This window comes from Hippocampus bargibanti, linkage group LG04, assembly GCF_051943395.1.
Source record: "Hippocampus bargibanti isolate YZ-2025 linkage group LG04, ASM5194339v1, whole genome shotgun sequence".
Classification (NCBI taxonomy): domain Eukaryota; kingdom Metazoa; phylum Chordata; class Actinopteri; order Syngnathiformes; family Syngnathidae; genus Hippocampus; species Hippocampus bargibanti.
The window spans coordinates 24,935,255-24,953,593 of NC_142737.1; the positions used below are offsets into that span (position 1 = coordinate 24,935,255).

At 41.7% G+C, this 18,339-nt stretch overlaps 1 protein-coding gene and 1 long non-coding RNA gene across 4 annotated transcripts in view; one reads left to right on the forward strand and one right to left on the reverse strand.

Annotated features, from left to right (window-relative positions):
- The window catches only part of tet3 (tet methylcytosine dioxygenase 3), a 63,261-nt gene that overhangs the window by 4,372 nt on the left and 40,550 nt on the right, over positions 1-18,339 (forward strand). Inside the window, exons 1-2 of one of the 2 annotated variants that reach the window (XM_088994836.1) lie at positions 13,371-13,500; positions 14,113-14,172. The exons of the other annotated variant lie outside the window; for it this stretch is intronic. The gene's annotated coding sequence lies outside the window, so the exon portion shown is untranslated. Of the gene's footprint in view, positions 1-13,370; positions 13,501-14,112; positions 14,173-18,339 lie in introns of those variants that run through there. 2 annotated transcript variants of the gene reach the window in all.
- Positions 1,983-13,248, reverse strand: LOC148899525 (uncharacterized). 2 transcript variants are annotated; one of them, XR_016114751.1, is made up of 3 exons: positions 9,090-13,248; positions 2,727-2,813; positions 1,983-2,624 (listed from the first exon to the last, which is right to left on the reverse strand). It is a non-coding gene; the product is annotated as an uncharacterized LOC148899525 (long non-coding RNA). The 2 variants fall into 2 exon arrangements; XR_016114750.1 differs by having other exon boundaries at positions 11,920-13,245.

The window sequence follows — 18,339 nt, forward strand, 5'->3', positions numbered from 1 at the left end:
GTGCATCTGGGTTTGAAAAGGCGGGGGATGGGTTTCCAAGTCAAGAGGGAGGAAGATGCAACCAACAGTCAGCAGTTGGGAAGAAACAGGAAAAACTTGACCAGGCAACTCAACTCATGATGTAAAAACGGATGATTAGAGCCTAACAAATGAGTCATGTTTTCAAGCAGTTTACATTGCAATATAATCATAAGATGAGATGGAAACATTTATTTCTTTCTACAATGCAATAAATTGAAATTAAAGGTTAAGAAGTTGTGTGTCCAAAACACACACTTCAAGAATTGAGATCAATATTAAACCCATAGAAATGTGTCAAGTTCATCTGGATGACATATTCATCAAAATAATTAATTTTATCATGGTTTTCGATTAATCATTGCAGCCCTAGATTGTTTCATGGCGCAATTAAATGAATACTTGCGCTTCCACAAATGTTTTTGATTAAGAAAAAAATGGATCAGGATTGTAGCGGAGGTCATCGAGCCATGGCGAACTTGTCAAGGTTGGGGATCACTTCACGTTTCAAAGACAGAACATGTGGTCTGTTTTGCCACAAACAGGAAATAAGGTTTCTCATCAGCGCTGCTCAGACCTGCCCTGTCTTGTTTAGCTGCATGGGTGTTTCACGCAACCCCCCTTAAGGGTTTCCTGCAAAATGGTTTTTGTTTGTTCACCCAAATTTGCTTGTCTTACCTTCACCTTCCGAATATTCATGTGAGAGGAATCAACGTTTTTCCGAATGTGAGCATTTGTCCTGAGTTGCTTGGCCCAGCTAGCACGAGAAGTAAACAGGCATAGTGAAAAAAGTGCTCTGTATTGTGTCCATTGTTTTTCCTGAGGTTCTCTTGTTGTCGGGTAATAGAAGTTTACTGCCTCCACATTTCTGAACCCCTGACCTCCAAAAGAACTTTAGCCCATTTTGGTTAGACATTTCTCACTCTTGCGCATCAGCCCCTGATTCTTGCCGTGTGTACAAACGGTCAATTAGCGAATAAAAGCTCAAGTAAGGTTGTACGCATTACACATGCAGAAAAAAACCATCCCCTTTTTACTCTTGATGATTGTTTTTAACGTAACGTTCTCCAACGTTCAGTCAAGCAATGAGTCACTTTATGTTGTTGCTCAAATGATATTGTTCTATCAATAGCAGTCCCCCACGATCCTGCCCTCTCTTCTTTCTGACCTCCATATGGATGCAATAAGCTAGTACTAATCGCCTGGCAACCACATCGTGCATCTGCTGTAGCTTTCCTCTCCAAACAACATTTGCATTGAACATGCTAAACGGTGGCGCGGCGTAGGTTACCACTGTCCGCCATCATGTCGTCATCCCCTCCCATGGGTGCATACCAATGAAATCATTTCAGTAATTGAACCTGCTAGCTTTCTTTCAAGAAACAGCGTCCTCCTTTCCCCCCCCCATTAAAGGCACACTGTAAAACCCAACAAGTTGAAAGTACTCAAAATTTATATGGCAACTGATTACATCAAAATTTTTGAGTACAGTTAACTCAAAATGTTTGAGTAGAGTTAACTCAAAATGATTGAGTACAGTTAACTCAAAATGTTCAAGTAGTTTACTCAAAATGTTTGAGTAGTGTAAATAAATTTTATGAGTTTGTCTGAACTTAAAAGTTATGAGTTTGATTGAGCTTAAATGTTATGAGTTTGCCTGAACTTAAAAGATGTACTTTCAGTTTACTCTAATGTTTTCTTAATTTTTAAATTAAAATTAGGTTTCATATTTAAGCTTAACCAACTCAAATTTATAATGTTCCATGAAAACATATATTCATGTATACTGTACTTACATTTGCCTTCTATGTCTAAAAACAAAAACACACCTCACGTCTGTTTTAGTTCACATTTTTTTATTAAGGTTTAAAACAACCTTTGATAAAACAAATGATAACAGTACCAAAATGCACAGCATGTCCACGTACCAAAACAACAAATAAACCCCTGAGCAGAAGATGTGAAATAAACACAACAAAACAGAAAAAAACAACAAATTATACTCTGCTGTTCTGTTAAAAAAATAAATTCTTTGAAAAGCATATACTTGAATAAATACAACCGAATACATTTCAATGTACTCGTTATAAGGTGCAAATCAAGGTAAAACTTACTAAAAACAAACACAGTATTCCTGAAACGAAAAAAGACATTCTGGTGGAATCCAAGTTTACATATCAAAGTATTAATATAAAATCAGTCACAAACAGGTATACAAAGCAGAGTAAAACTAAAGTTACTTATCGAGTGTTGCTTTGTTCCGTAATATTGGAGGCACTGGTGCCTTCAATATTGCGGAACAAAGCATTTTTCAAACTTAGCAAGCATGGTTTGAGTGGTCTGTTATCATGAAGACACAGCAGTATTTTCTGAATGAAGGTGAATGTGAGGATTAATTTTCTTGGATAATCTAAATGCAATGCATACATTAAACCAAACAAGAGGAGGTGTGCATCAGCCAACCTGGGGAGACATCTCACAATAATGCCATCTTCTATCACAACAGAAATGCTGTCAGGGTTAAACAAGATGGCACCAGTGAGGTTGTCAGTTGTTACGGAGAGAAGTGCGACAGGAGTGTTTTCAATGTCTGGATCCTCTTCCCACTGCAAAATACACACAAACGTACACATACAGAATAAAGTAAAAGGTTATAGCATATATTGTGGCCATAGATAGACATTTGTGTTAAGTCAGGTAATACATACATTGCGTGTCTTGAAGAACTCGGAGTCATCTTCGCCCGAGTATCCAGGGATGTAGAACACAGTTTGCATCTCCAGTCCATGTTAGGCCTGCAATTACATTAAACATTTTTCAAGAATGAGTACATGTTTGGATAAGCAAAGTAAAGTTGGTGTGATTCTAGTGGGTCCAAATTAAAGACAGTTACGGATTATTATAGCTCAAATCCAAGCATATCATTCGTAATAGTTTGGAACCTCCGCACTATCCCTATTGCAATTTAACAACTGCATCAATGTAATGATTTGAAGTTGTTGGTAAGAGCAGAGGAGAATGTGAGACTTGAGATTGTTTTAAAGAAAGAACAATCAATGAAGTCTCAACTAATGGTGTAAAATACTCCAATATGTGTTAAAAAGGTAAAATTCTGTTCAATATAAAAAATACCTACATATAATATGATATTCATCAGGTAATTAAGAATATAGCACAGGGGGCTGAAAGGTTGAAGAGAAAAAAACATGACAATGAATGTAATTCTTTAATTTAATAAAACACATTTATCCATGTTAACTTTTTAAGTTTAATAAATCTAATGTACCAGATTAAATGATGCAATCAAACCAGTCAGGCGTTTGCAGTTTGATGACTTGGCCTCCAGCAGCTCTCTCGGGATCCTTAAAATGCCAAAAATACATTTTTAAAAAAGTTCATGTTTAATTTACACATGCATAACCATTTAAACTGCATCAATTGTACATATTCGAATCCAGTGTACATTTTTTGGCTATCATTATATTTACTTAGTGCATTCTTAAAACTGCAGCACTACCGCTGCACGTGTATAGATATCTTAAGCCTATAGCTTGTGCTGGACACTGACACGCGGTCCTGTCGTTTGCAAACAAAGTTAACTCAAAGCATTAACCTGCTGGGCGTTGCAGCCACGGCGTGGAGGATTTCGTGTGACCCTTTTATATTAACCTTAATTTTACACCCATTTGACGATTACTCTCGGACCTTTGCGGACACAAACATAACCTGCAACAGATATTACTCGGCCACCGCCCAACTAAACCTGCGCGGTCCTATTCTCTAAATAACACTTCTGTGTCTTTCAACAGATAAGAGACGTTTAAGAAAAATTCATACATATATCGCCACAGCGCTTAAGATAGGAGTAGTCCCGGGCTCAAGACAACGCAGCTGAAAGAGTGGATGAGAAGGCCTCAGTCGCAAGCACGAACACAGACTAGCATCTTTGCTAACTTGTGAAAGGCGGCAAGTTCCACACACTGATCGTTGTACTAAATTCATCCTGTCTACTTGATAACTAATGTTAAGCAGATTCCTTACTTACAGACAGTGTATTGTCGGTGTTCAAATACCTGACATGTTTCGGCGACTACTTCCGCCTTCGTCAGAGTGTCACGGATGTTGCTGTGACGCGCCATTTTCAGCTGGTGTTGCTATGAGGGCGTGACCTACCTGTCAGAACTGACAGGCAAGCCACGCCCCCCGCTGTCCGCTCGTCCCTCCAGGATGCTGCTCCAGGTAGTAGAGAGCATGTAAGCTCCCTCATCCCTGTTGATGGTCCTTGGTCCTCGCTTTCGGATTTCAATGGCCTCCCTGATCCAGCGCTGATGTTTGTTGTCTTCGGTGCGGATGACTCTGGCCTTCTCCCAGTCCATGATGTGGTTCTCTCTTTTGCAGTGGTCCGTGATGGCTGATTTATGGTGCTCCTGTTGTGCTTGTTCTTTTATTGCTCTTGTTTGGATTGTTGCCGTCTCCTTCTCGCACTCGTTCTTGTGCTCTTTCTTTCTTGTATTGAAACTCCTTCCTGTCTCCCCGATGTATGATTTATTGCATGACTTGCATGGGATTTCATATATTGAGTTACATTTGTTTTCCGGGAGTATTTTGTCCTTTGGGTGTACCAAGATTTGACGGAGAGTTGTGTGTGGTTTGACCGGTGTGTTTATGTTGTGTTTCCTCAGTGCCCTTTGTATGCGTTCTGTGATTCCTCTTATGTACGGTAGTGTTACCATTGCTCTGTGTTCTTGTTTGTTTGTTTGCTTTTTCTTTCTTCCCTGTCTTGTGTTGTTTTTGTTTTTGACCTGCTCTGCCCCTTTAGTTATTGCCCACTGGGGATATTGGCATTTTTTCAGTGCGTGTTGTATATGTTTTTCCTCCTGTGTTTTGTCTTCCGGGTCCGTGATTATTGTGGTGCGTTCATGTAATGTTCTGACGACTGACAACTTATGAATGGTGGGGTGTTCAGATGTCCAAAGGAGATATTGGTCAGTATGTGTAGGTTTCCTGTGTACTTTTATTTTGATGTCCCCGTTGTCCGTGTGGTGTATGTTCAAGTCCAAGAAGGCGATGGAGTGGTTTGTTTCTTCTTCATGGGTGAACTTGATACTGCCTGTGGTGTCTATGGAGTTGAGGTGTTCAGTAAGCTGTTGCGTGTGTCCTGTTTTGATTTTTTCCAACTCTGACGAAGGCGGAAGTAGTCGCCGAAACATGTCAGGTATTTGAACACCGACAATACACTGTCTGTAAGTAAGGAATCTGCTTAACATTAGTTATCAAGTAGACAGGATGAATTTAGTACAACGATTACGCGAAAGTTTTGGAGAGACATGCGTCAAGGAGTTTCGCCTCCTCGAAAAGCTGTCAAGGAAACGGGCTCGCTATCGAAACCACCTGAGATTCAACCTGCGCTGCCGGGACGAAGAAGTCGTTCCGGCCAGTCTGAGGATTAAAAACCCGATCCCAACCAGGAACGCGGAAAGAATCATCAAAAAGGTGCGGATGACTCTGATGAAAGAACGAATACGATGCACAGCAAACAAACTCAATAACATTAGCAGTGATCTACAGCGGCAAACGGAGCAATTCGAACTCCGGTTCCCCCTGGACAATTACACAAAAACAACGCTGCACGGACAACTTCACAACATACACGAACAGGAATTCATCGCGACCAAAAACCGACACATCCGGAAATTAGACAAACTCATCACGCAAAAGAAAAAGGCCGAATCAAACACATTTCAGACAAACGACAAATGGATACATAACATGTCACGCCACAACCTCACACAAGCAGAACGCAGCATATTATCAAAAGGTCTCAACTACGCAGTCACCCCCAAAAAAATACCATACGACGATTTCATTCTCGCAACGGAATTAGCGTGTGAAAAAATACAGAACCCAGGACAAAAAGCAGCACTACGCAATGAAATAGCAGGCATTTTAAAAACGGCCAAACCACCACCCAGCAATATTACCAAAGAGGAAGCAAGAGCCATGATAACACTATCAAAAAACAAAGACATCACAATACTCCCCGCAGACAAAGGCAGAACAACAGTTATTATGGACACAGAAAAATACGAAAAACAGATGCAGCAGTTATTACAGGACGACGCCTATGAAATATTAAAGAAAGACCCAACAGAAGAAAAGAAAAACAAACTTAAAGCACTACTCAAACCCCTATTAAACGAAAATAAAATAAACAAAGAGTCGTACAACCACCTGGTACCTACAGCAAACATCATCCCCAGGATTTACGGCACGCCAAAAATACATAAACCCGATGCACCCCTCCGCCCCATAGTAGACAGCATCGGATCAGTCACATACAACCTCTCCAAAGCACTATCGGAAATAATAAAACCGCTACTGGGACACACGGACCAACACTGCGAGAACTCAAAGCAACTCGCCACAGAACTCGCCACCATAAAATTACAGAAAGACGAAATGTTCATATCACATGACGTCACCTCACTTTTCACAAAAACACCCACCAAAGCCACCATTCAGATAGTTCAGGACAGACTCAAAACAGACAGGACACTCAAAAAACGCACAAATCTCACAGCACAAGACATAACCCAACTACTTCAATTCATAGCCACATCCACATATTTCCAATACAAATACACCATATACAGACAAAAAGAAGGGTTCGCCATGGGGGACCCACTCTCTGCCATCATGTGTGGATTCTTCATGGAGGACCTGGAACAGAAAGCACTTTCAACAGCCCCGGAAATATACAAACCAACACTATGGAAACGATATGTGGACGACATCTTGGAAAAAATCAAAACAGGACACACGCAACAGCTTACTGAACACCTCAACTCCATAGACACCACAGGCAGTATCAAGTTCACCCATGAAGAAGAAACAAACCACTCCATCGCCTTCTTGGACTTGAACATACACCACACGGACAACGGGGACATCAAAATAAAAGTACACAGGAAACCTACACATACTGACCAATATCTCCTTTGGACATCTGAACACCCCACCATTCATAAGTTGTCAGTCGTCAGAACATTACATGAACGCACCACAATAATCACGGACCCGGAAGACAAAACACAGGAGGAAAAACATATACAACACGCACTGAAAAAATGCCAATATCCCCAGTGGGCAATAACTAAAGGGGCAGAGCAGGTCAAAAACAAAAACAACACAAGACAGGGAAGAAAGAAAAAGCAAACAAACAAACAAGAACACAGAGCAATGGTAACACTACCGTACATAAGAGGAATCACAGAACGCATACAAAGGGCACTGAGGAAACACAACATAAACACACCGGTCAAACCACACACAACTCTCCGTCAAATCTTGGTACACCCAAAGGACAAAATACTCCCGGAAAACAAATGTAACTCAATATATGAAATCCCATGCAAGTCATGCAATAAATCATACATCGGGGAGACAGGAAGGAGTTTCAATACAAGAAAGAAAGAGCACAAGAACGAGTGCGAGAAGGAGACGGCAACAATCCAAACAAGAGCAATAAAAGAACAAGCACAACAGGAGCACCATAAATCAGCCATCACGGACCACTGCAAAAGAGAGAACCACATCATGGACTGGGAGAAGGCCAGAGTCATCCGCACCGAAGACAACAAACATCAGCGCTGGATCAGGGAGGCCATTGAAATCCGAAAGCGAGGACCAAGGACCATCAACAGGGATGAGGGAGCTTACATGCTCTCTACTACCTGGAGCAGCATCCTGGAGGGACGAGCGGACAGCGGGGGGCGTGGCTTGCCTGTCAGTTCTGACAGGTAGGTCACGCCCTCATAGCAACACCAGCTGAAAATGGCGCGTCACAGCAACATCCGTGACACTCTGACGAAGGCGGAAGTAGTCGCCGAAACATGTCAGGTATTTGAACACCGACAATACACTGTCTGTAAGTAAGGAATCTGCTTAACATTTCCACACACTGACTTTCCAATTTTGCCGTCGACACAACAAAATATCCTTTTTCTGTGCACCGACTACAGCATTGATACACTGGGTCCTCGTAATATTAAATAATGTTGTTTGTCTTATCACCTGAATTCGTGGGTCTCTGCACGCTTCAGCCGTCGAGAAGTAAAAATGGCCCCGGTGAGACCGCGCCCGGTGAGACCACGCCTGCGGTGACATCATCGCGCAGCGTTCTGCCGTTTACTCAAAATATATAAGTATACGACAGCCATGAACTCAAAAGTATTGATTTACTGCAAATTAAAAACGCATGACTATTCAGAAAACTCAAAACGTTTAAGTTTTTGAAACAAAAAATCGGCTTTTGAGTTGACTGACCTCAATGACTTTGAGTCAGTAGTACTGTTCGGGTTTACAGTGCAGCATGTGGTTAATACTGAAGAATATGGCGTCCATATTTTTCACCTTACGTTTATTGACCAGGGATCCCAGACGTTCGCTATTTAGCGGAATTCCGCTATTTTTTTCCACCAAAGTGATATGTTCTATTTTCTTGCAAAAGTTAGTTTATTTCCGTATGCAACCGCTAAAACATTTGTTTTGAAGGGTGATAGGATGGTCAGAATGCGTAGTACTTGAGTCGGCATGCTTTCTTGTGTTTTGACCGATGTCGGTTACTTCCGTTGACAATCGGGATCGCTCGGGAGTAAAATACCACGAGACTGTGTGCGATGAAATGAGAAAACAAATATGGCAGCTCCCTTACCGCGCTTTTCGCCAGTAAACTTGCGCTAAACATTGTTACATTTTTGGTACTTATATGTTTAATGTGTTCATAGTATAGACAGTGTAGGTTAGATATATACAGTGAGACCTCAACTTACGAACTTAATTGGTTCCCAGACAGAATGTGTAAGGCAAAAAGTGTGTATCTAAAAAAAAAATTCCCATAGGAAATCATTAAAATGGGAATAATCCGTTCCCGGGTTTCCATCAAATATACTTTTCAACTAAATAAGCCTTAAAACTACACACAACATACATTATTCTATGTATAATAAATGTGCTATTGTATTGTAATGAAAGAAATACACTGCATTCTATCATAAAGTCACTTTATTTACATTTGTGATGGTCATTTATGGCTTGATGGAATGGCGTTGGAGGTCGAAGGTCAAAGGGAATTGCTGTTTGGAAAGAGAGGCGCATTACATGAGGACTGTAATTTAAAAAAAAAACTGTGCTGTGAAATAAAATTTTATTTACCTTTTTGATGTTTGTTGATGGCTTATGGAAGGAGAGTCACCTTCTATATGGACTGTTGGTAACTTAACCTCTGGTGCTGTTCGGTCGTGTGCTTCCGCCGAAGATCACTCCGCCAGCCGTGGTGGGTGTGTATTATGAAAATAGTGCTTATTATAAGGTTTAATTTTCATGAATTTGACATTTGTAAGACGAAAAGTTTGTAAGTTGAGGTCTCACTGTATGTAGATTTTGTTTTGATGTAAAGCTTATGTGTTCTATGTGAATGCTCGCTCAGGAGTCACACGACTTTTGACATTGTAAAGATGTCGTGGAAGAGAGATACCCTACACAAGAGTGATAGTGGAACAATGCCGTCTCTGGATGGAGGGATAAAGAATTTGTGGAATTGGGCATGGTTAGAAAAACAAGTCGACGGGTGCCCGCTTTCTGATTTCATATTCAAACAAAAATATGGGGAAAGCCCTTTGCAGTCTTTGCGATGGAAAAGTGATCAACTAAGGTGGCAAAGGTTGACTGTCACTCAAACAGCATTGTGAGGGAAGCAAACATGCAGAGATAAAAAGATTGAGAAAGCCGAATTACAAGCTACCAGGTGAGTCATCCAAGTTATTATTCTGATTTAGGTTATTATGATAGGGAATGTTTATTATTGTTGACCTGTAGTATACCATGATTTTAATTATGATTTATAATACTTAACTAACTTGAATAAGACCTGATGGGGGATGACCAAAGTTGGTGAAAACCCTCTGTAAACATAATAAATATCATTTGTATAATTATGTAGCAGATATTTAATATGCAATCTTGTATTCATAAACATATGGCCCCCATTGACTACTATTTTTTGAAAAGGTGGCAAATCAAGATACCTTATTTTCTGGTGTATACGACCACCGGAGTATAAGGCGCACCTTCAGTGAATGCAAAATGTTTCCAAATATAGGACATAAATATCTAAAAAAAATCCCATTATAAGGCGTTACATTAGAGGCTGGGGCTATGCAGTACTTCTTCTACAAGGTGAAATGGAGTCGGTAGCTGCTGACAGTAGTTGCGAGACAGTAGTTGCGAGACCTGTTGTGGACCTGTTGTGGCTCAATATTACTTCACATAAGGTGCACCTGCGTATAAGGCGCAGGGTCATCTTTTGAAGAAAATAAAGGCTTTTGGATGCGCCTTATACACCAGGAAATATCGTATATACGTATATATATTTTTAAACCTCTTAAGTGCGTGTCACAAGTGTGATTAATTCTGAATAGGCCGAGCCCTATAGCAAAAAAAACAAAACAAAACACAGCTCCGAAGACCATGCAGAATTGAAAAAAATGCACGTTATAATATCCACTGACTGGTTGAGTTTGCTGTATGGAATAAAGCGTTGGTGCCTCAAGTCACTAGTTTCTCCATTCGGTCCAAAGCATTAAAATTCAATGATGAGCTACAAGCCTCAATGAAGATGCTAAATGTGCATTAAAGCAAATATTTTTAACTTTGCCATTGTTGTACTGATTCCGGAGCGTCAGTTGATCCTTAATTTTTTTTTTTTTTGCTACTCGAAGAACACATTTGATTGGTTGATTAGTTGATTTTGATTTGATTAGTTGATTTTAACTCAAGACATCCACAAATAAGGCAGTACAATCGTAGTTATGTACTTTCATCAGCAATTTGCAGCTTGAAGTGCAAATGGGGAGTATTCTGCTTTGGAGTGTAAATTTAAGATGAACCTACGGTGCACTATCTCCGCTAAGGTAAGCTTTATTTGAACATCTCTAACAGTTTTTGTTGTAATAGTTAGTTCCTCATATCTAAGAAAGAGTTTAAAAGCATGAGTTTGTCCTGGTTCAGTTTGATCGGAATTTAAATTATCTTTTACATCACTCTGTTCATATTTGGACAAAAAAAAGAAATTGTAAAGAAATTGTAAAGAAATTGCGGTCTTGACAGTATCATGGCCACTTAGGACATCACATGGTATCATCAATGGACTGCATCACATATACAGGCTGGAGATTGGAGGAGTCACAGAAAACCATCCAAATGCACGTTCATTGAAGTTTTTTTGGTCTAATCAATCAATCATGTTGTCAATTTTGCCATTCAGATTTGGTTTTGGAAACAGAAACTTGTGCAAAAAGTGTTGACAAACTGAACAGTTGCACACGTACACTTAAAAGTGAAGACACCATAAACATGAAAGTTAGCTGTAAGGGTTCTGGTGCAACATTTGTTCATCAAAAATGTAACTTGGCAGTCCAATATCCCAAACCTTTAGTGATTAGTGTCTGACTTTGTGTTGGATAGATGAACATTCCTCGCGTTGCTTTGCTTCAATATAAATTGCACATGTTAAGAGTTCCAAATAGTCGACTCCCGTAATTATTGTTGCAATGGGAAGTAAAAAATGAAGGTGCACATGCAAGCGTATTTTCTGCCATAGCGGCGCTCTTGGACCGCTCCCCCTGGCCGGCTCCGCTTCCCACCAGCACGCCTCTGCACCCACGTAAACATACGCTGAATTGCACCCATTCCCGCACGTGACCATGTGACGTCGGCAGAGGGGATTTCCCATACCGTTTGACTCGTCAGACAGCCACTACAAATGCTGTGTCATTGTGGGGCTGCCTCACCTCGCCGTTGTTCACATCTCGCTCTCTTTTTCGTTCATCCCCTCGCTCTTACCTCCCAATCGCTGACCGTCGCACTTCCTTCCGATGTGTCGTCGCCACTTGGACATCTTACATCGACAACCGCTGAAGCATTTGCAAGTCAATGCTGCTCGACATTACGGAACGGTTCTGCAGCGATTTTAGCCTGCACTCCCAAACAAAAGTAGTCAAGGCACAATTTCATGAGAAATGGCGCCCAGCTTGCCCGATGACAGATTTTGGCAAAGCGTTGTCTCATCTTGCGACGGTCTTGAGCGAATATGCGACTTTACTTGAGTCTGGTCAAGAAGTACGCGGTCACAGGTTATGCAAATGCATTGTTGTACAACTGCCAAAGTAGCTTTTTTTTTTTTTTTTTTTTGCTCGTCATCGCTAGCTGTGAGACAGCATGCTGGTCTTTGTTGAGTTACGCGCTTTTAGGCAATTTGTGTTGTTTGCATTTGTGTATTACTGTGTGTGAGTGTGTGCACGGCCGTGTGTGTGTGTGCATGCGCATTGTGTAGTCCAGTCCAGTTATTGCAGGCAGCCCTGACACAGATGGTGCTTGATACCACATACCAGAGGTATTGTTTAGAGAAGCCGAAGCTTGAAGAGATAATTGACAAGAGACATAGAGATAAACTCAACACACACGCACACACATCCTCACACACACACGCACACACATACACATTCGCACATTTCCACCACACCACTCCCCACCCCCATTTCTCCCCACCCAAACGCACGTTCACGCTCAAACACATGTGTTGCATCCCGTCCACCTTTGCTCCATGTCTTTCCAGCAGCCTCTCTTTTACGGTGAATAACGAACACTGAATGACTCTTTCCCAGTTTTATTTTAACCTTTTTTTTAAACTGGCGTCCATTTCTTCCTCTAGCTGCACTCCCTTGCGCTCCTTCAAATTCACCCTAGCAGCAGAGCCTAGACTGCCTTCTGATTGGTGGACAGGCTGCTTTTGTGCATTTATGTCTAATGTGACGTCATGTGTGGTGTGTGTGTGTGTGCACGTGTATACATGTGAATGTGCATGTTTGAAGCATAAACGAGGGGGATGGGGCCGGTGAGATGACGTTGGAAACCTGTATACAGAGAAGGAGAAAAACCACAGAGCGTGCAAGTTTGTGTGTGTGTTTGTGTGTGCACAGTAGACCTATTGGCATACTAGCACAAGGGATTTAGAGCAAGGGTGGGGGGTAAAGCGAGAGAGCGAGGGGAAGAGAGTAAGAGAGAGAGAAAGCTTGTGTACGAGGGCTCCGGCAAAACCAGATTAAAAACACAAAATGGCTTCCTGAATGAGCTGGTAGAACACAGAGAGAAAGAGAGAGAGAGAGAGAGAGAGAGAGAGATAGAGAGAGAGAGAGAGAGAGACAGAGAGAGAGAGAGAGAGAGAGAGAGAGAGAGAGAGAGAGAGGGGGGGGGGGGGGGGGGAGGGAGGGAGGGAGGGAAAGAGGAGTCTGTAGTAGAAAGAAAGAGACAAAAGGTCTCGAGAGATAGAGGTGAAGACGAGGAGGGAGCTGGGGTTTCTTGTCTGATGGAGATTCTGCCAACGGATGAAGGAATACAAAGCCAGGCAGCTGTGAGACTTGGAGGGTAAATATTTATCACACTATTTCAGGATTGCTCGGTGGGTGGTGGAAAAGGGAGGGGGTGGGGGGTGGAGGCACTGAGGAGCATCTTGAGACAAAATACATTTTGTTGCTATGTATTTAGGGGACAAGGGTTTGCCTCATGAGACGGACGGACGATATTTTGTTTGAACTGCAACCGGCACCCACTGCAAAGACTGCCAATTTGTTTCATGTTATGTTTGGTGACACTTGAATGTTGTGAAGAGTTAAGAACGGCCGGCACTCGCTTCACATCTTGCATCATTGTCCGTTTAAAATGATATTGACCTACTATTCTCGATTCAAGCAGAGGAAGGAAATACCTACCGGCTTTCTGTTAGAGCCCAGATCAGCGATATTGCATTCCATGTGCTGTTTGCGGCAGATGACATAATTTAGGTTGACATATTCACGTTCTCATCAGTAAAACCACTGCGTGCAAAATGGAAGGTGCTTTGGAAATGGCCCCTGTCGCATTATTCTATTGATTGTAATTCTCCCTCCCCGCCCTTTCTCTTTCTCACTCTCTCTATTTCTCTCTCTCTCTATCCTTTCCGCCCTTTCCTCTCCCCCGGTGTGTTCAATGGCTTGAAAGGTGGAATACGCAAAAGACAACAGTCCGGGCTTCTCGGGAAACCCTAAAGTGGCCGCTGAGGTAAGAGAGGACGCCGGGTTTTGTTACCAAGCTTGTGTGTCGCTGACAGGTCAGCTGTTGGTTCGTTCGGTCGTGAAAGCACCACCGAGGTGTAAATGTGCTCATTTGGGGACCCAACGACACCATGATGAATGAATTGCAAATACAAACTTGAAAAGAGTACACAACGACTCTCCGGTTGCTATTCAAGTGTTGATAGTACGCCATTGTCGCTGTTCTGTTAAAAGCCGGGATCTCACGATGACAACCCCAAGACCGTCCAGGTGGAGAATACACCTGTTGTTCTCCGTCTTCCCTCATCTAATTTACTTTCATTCCGTCCAAGTGACTCATATTAGGAGTTGAGTTCTATCTCCAAGCCGCTCTGATCCTGAGTGATGTGCGTCCTCGGTTTAAAACGTCCCACGCTGCTCGCTGATTGGTGCCGGCGCCAGGCATTTGTAGATGCAGGAGACCAAGGAGGGAAGTGAAAGAGAAAGCCTAGATTCGGGCTCTGGAACCAGAAGGGGGCGCGGTGTCCTTCCGAGTCAAATGAGGTAAAGGGATTAAAAGTTAGTGGGTCACGCATGCGCACTGCCGGGTCTGTAAAGCTCACCAAATTGCAGCGTGTTGGGGCTGAGAGCCGCCGTTTCGACGGCGCTGTTCCCCACTCGGCCCCGGCAACGAATGTTTCTGCGGTGGCGAACGTTCAACAGATGATGATCAGGGAAGTACCGTAGCAAGCGAGCAGTGACGCTGTTCCACGCAATTGAATGCAAAGCAGTTGTGGTTAACATGAGCACGACCATCAACCAAATAAGTCCTGTCGGAGTTGATTGACTAAGTAGGTTATACATTAAAAAAATACGTAAAAATAAGTATGATGAATGTGTTCAACTTTCTTCGATTTATGGTGAAATATTTTCTTGTTTGGGCAAATTTATGTTATTCTTTTAGTGTCTTTTCCTGAGCCGAACATGTTTATAGCAACAGTTGCCGTGCTTATCAACTTCACTATCTTGTGAAGATCTTGTTTCTCTGGCAGGTTGCTTCTCTGAGTAGCAAAAGGCAAACACTTGTGCTAATACCACAATTCCCCCAAAAATGGGGATGTGCGTTGACAGGTCATCGGAGTCAGCCTGTTTCTCTTTCTTTAATCCCGTTAAGGACGTGACTTCAAAAAAACGGTTACGAGTATAACAGCAGGTTACAAGACAGGCTTGGCTTGATTTCTCATGCTCAGTGACAAAACAAGGCGGGGGGAGGGGGGGGGGGCAAACGTGAGATAGAACGTGTAATCATATAGTTCAATTGCATGGAATTCCCAGTCAGCTATGCAAAGGGTTAAGACTGACCTATTTTTTAAGGTAACATTGAGTGGATGACAACATTGCTGCTTTCATGCTAGTTGAGGTGTAGCAGCAAGTGGTGATCATGTACGTAACCCACGAACCATAAACCCACGTGTTTGTGTGTGGTGGTTGGTACATGTTGTCGTATGTAGCGGTCTTCTATGGGAAGACTTTTAACACAAATATTTGTGAAACTTATTCCTGTTCAATGAGGGTCTTGCTCACAATTGATGGTGGAATGTGTCCCCAAAGTGTTTAACTTTAATGGATTACGGTGAAGGCATTTCAAGTTCTTCCACATCAACCCAACGACACATTTTCCAATCATGCTGGGATACCAAAGGCCACCGAACAATAAAAGTACATGTGATTAATATTATATTTTTGTAAGGCATAATAAACTGTTTCAAGTCATAAAGTGCATGCCTATCATATGATGGGCTCTCATTTTGTCCCCTACTGATTTGCCATGCTCTTGCTAAAAATATGGAAAGCTTACGATAACCATCTGATATGACATTGGACAGAAAAATAGTTTATTATAATCAGTTGTGGGCAGAGTAATAAGACTAATTTCAAGCCGATTCTTTACTTACAGACAGTGTATTTTAGGTGTTCAAATACCTGACATGTTTCGGCGGAAGAATCTGCTTTAAATTAGATATCAAGTAGACAGAATGAACTTAGTACAACGGTTGAATAAGACTGTTCAAAAATGGCAACAATCGCTTTGTAAAGTCATTCGTAAGCTCTTTTTTAATTTTGAATACATCTCTGTTTCCATGAAGTTGGACACATGGGATGTGCAAAATGTTTTTTATTTTTTATTTTTTTTAAGATGAACACAAGACTCACTTGAGCGACGTGTTCAGGGATGCCCAATTGATTTCGGAATCACATGAATCCAAAGCAGGGTTAGATAGAATAGCTTTTGATTTTTGAGTCCAGTTTTTTTCACGTCAGCTTGTTTTTACACGTTTGTTCAGTATCAGAATCAGAATCCTCTTTTATGCCAAGTAATTAAAAGTAAGTAATGCCAAGAATTTGTTTCCAGGAGAACACGCTGCACCAGTATCATCAAAAAATTGCAGAGGCACTATACAGTTCTATTTGGGTTACTGTTTAAAGAGTTGAGTGTGTTTGTTAGTTTTTATGAGTTTTATATTCTCAAAAATACTTCATTTAAATTCGTTTTCTTTGGTTTCATGATTGTTTTTAGCGTTTTTTTTTTCTGATACATTACACTAAGCATTTGTCGAGTGTAAGATGGGGAGGGAAATGCTTACCTAATATTTTCCAGCAAACAATAGTATGCAAACAATGGTTCGACTTTTCTCAAGTACGATCGTGGATCAATAAAGAAATAAATATTTTGAAAGAAAACTCTTGAAATTAAGACAAAAATGAAGGGTATCGGTTTGTTGGTGTTTTAATGATGTCATGTTGCCATTGTTGGTGCTGTCTGTGTTTGATGGAAGGGAAGGGAATTTGTCAGCTGCATGATGCCGCAGTTCATAAAAAATGTATGAAAAAAAGTGGGTGGAATTCTCAGATGTTGTTTGAACTCTTTAACTCTCACATGACTGCCGGCAGTGCAGCCGCTCCCACCGGGTGCCCGTTTCGTACATGAGTGCAGCACCGCCAGATTTGATGTCACACAGCTCCACAGCTGTTCGAGTTTCCATCTCATGCACGTATACACACACAAACATGCCAATTAAAACGTCTCCAATAACCAATCGATGAACCCACAGAAGCAGTTTGAAGATGTGGGATTCAATTCCAGGAAATAATATACTGCTTAGAGATAATATTTTCTTCATCCTTTCCCAAAAGCAAATATGTGGTTCAGATCCATCCGTTTAGTTGAAAAACTTCAATGGTCCTAACGGCAGGTCTGCATTTCTTACGCTTCCTGCTGTGTTTATACACGGAGTTACCATGGCAGAGCTCTGGCCCTTTAAAACCGGCTCCTCCTGACGAGACATATGGAGAGCTAATCTTACCTCAAGCCTTGCGAGGGACAAGAATGGCAAGCTGCCACTATGCTGTATTGAAGTGAAGAGCTTTGTTTCTGTTGCTCCTTTTTGACTCTGAGCCGTACCTAAGTTAAGACCAGAGTTGTCGAATGAAGGCGAGAAGATACATGTCCATACTGTGAAATAAAATAGCGAGAATACAACTATTCCATGCTCCTTATGTCCTCAAAATTCTTTGTACACATTGACTGGCAGGGATTACACAATGTGATTTTACGATTTTGCACCCTTTATTTACTTGGTTTGAGTTTTCCAGGTCCTTTCCTTGTTGTCAGTACCCTTTCATGACAGCTGTTCTTTCTTGTCTGTCATACTGATATTGTGTATTTTTATTCAAGTCTTAATACTATAAGAACACACACAAAGGGCCATGCTTTCAATAACATACAGCCCTCCATGCTTCTTATGCTCCCATGAGCCCCCACCCACCACCGCCTTTTTCATTTTTTTTCTGCCTCCCTGCCAAGTCACTCCTCTTCCTTTGTGTGGGATTTGGGGAGGGGTTCCGGGGGGGGGGGGGGGGGGGGGGCTTACCCAGCTGGGCTTCTCGTGCTGACTTGCACGTGCTGAATGTCGGGAGGTTTGGCTGAGTCTGGACAACCAACTCAAAATGCGTTTGTCCACAAACAATCCACAAAAACAAACAAAAAAATTAATACATCAATAAAGCCCCCAAAATTCAAAGAAAAAAAATAATTTACATGCTATGAGTAAAATTGCTCTCCTTATTCACCCCTCCCCAAAATAAGGCCTCGAGACAATGTATGTGTCAAAGTGACTGAAGCTTTTAAAGGACA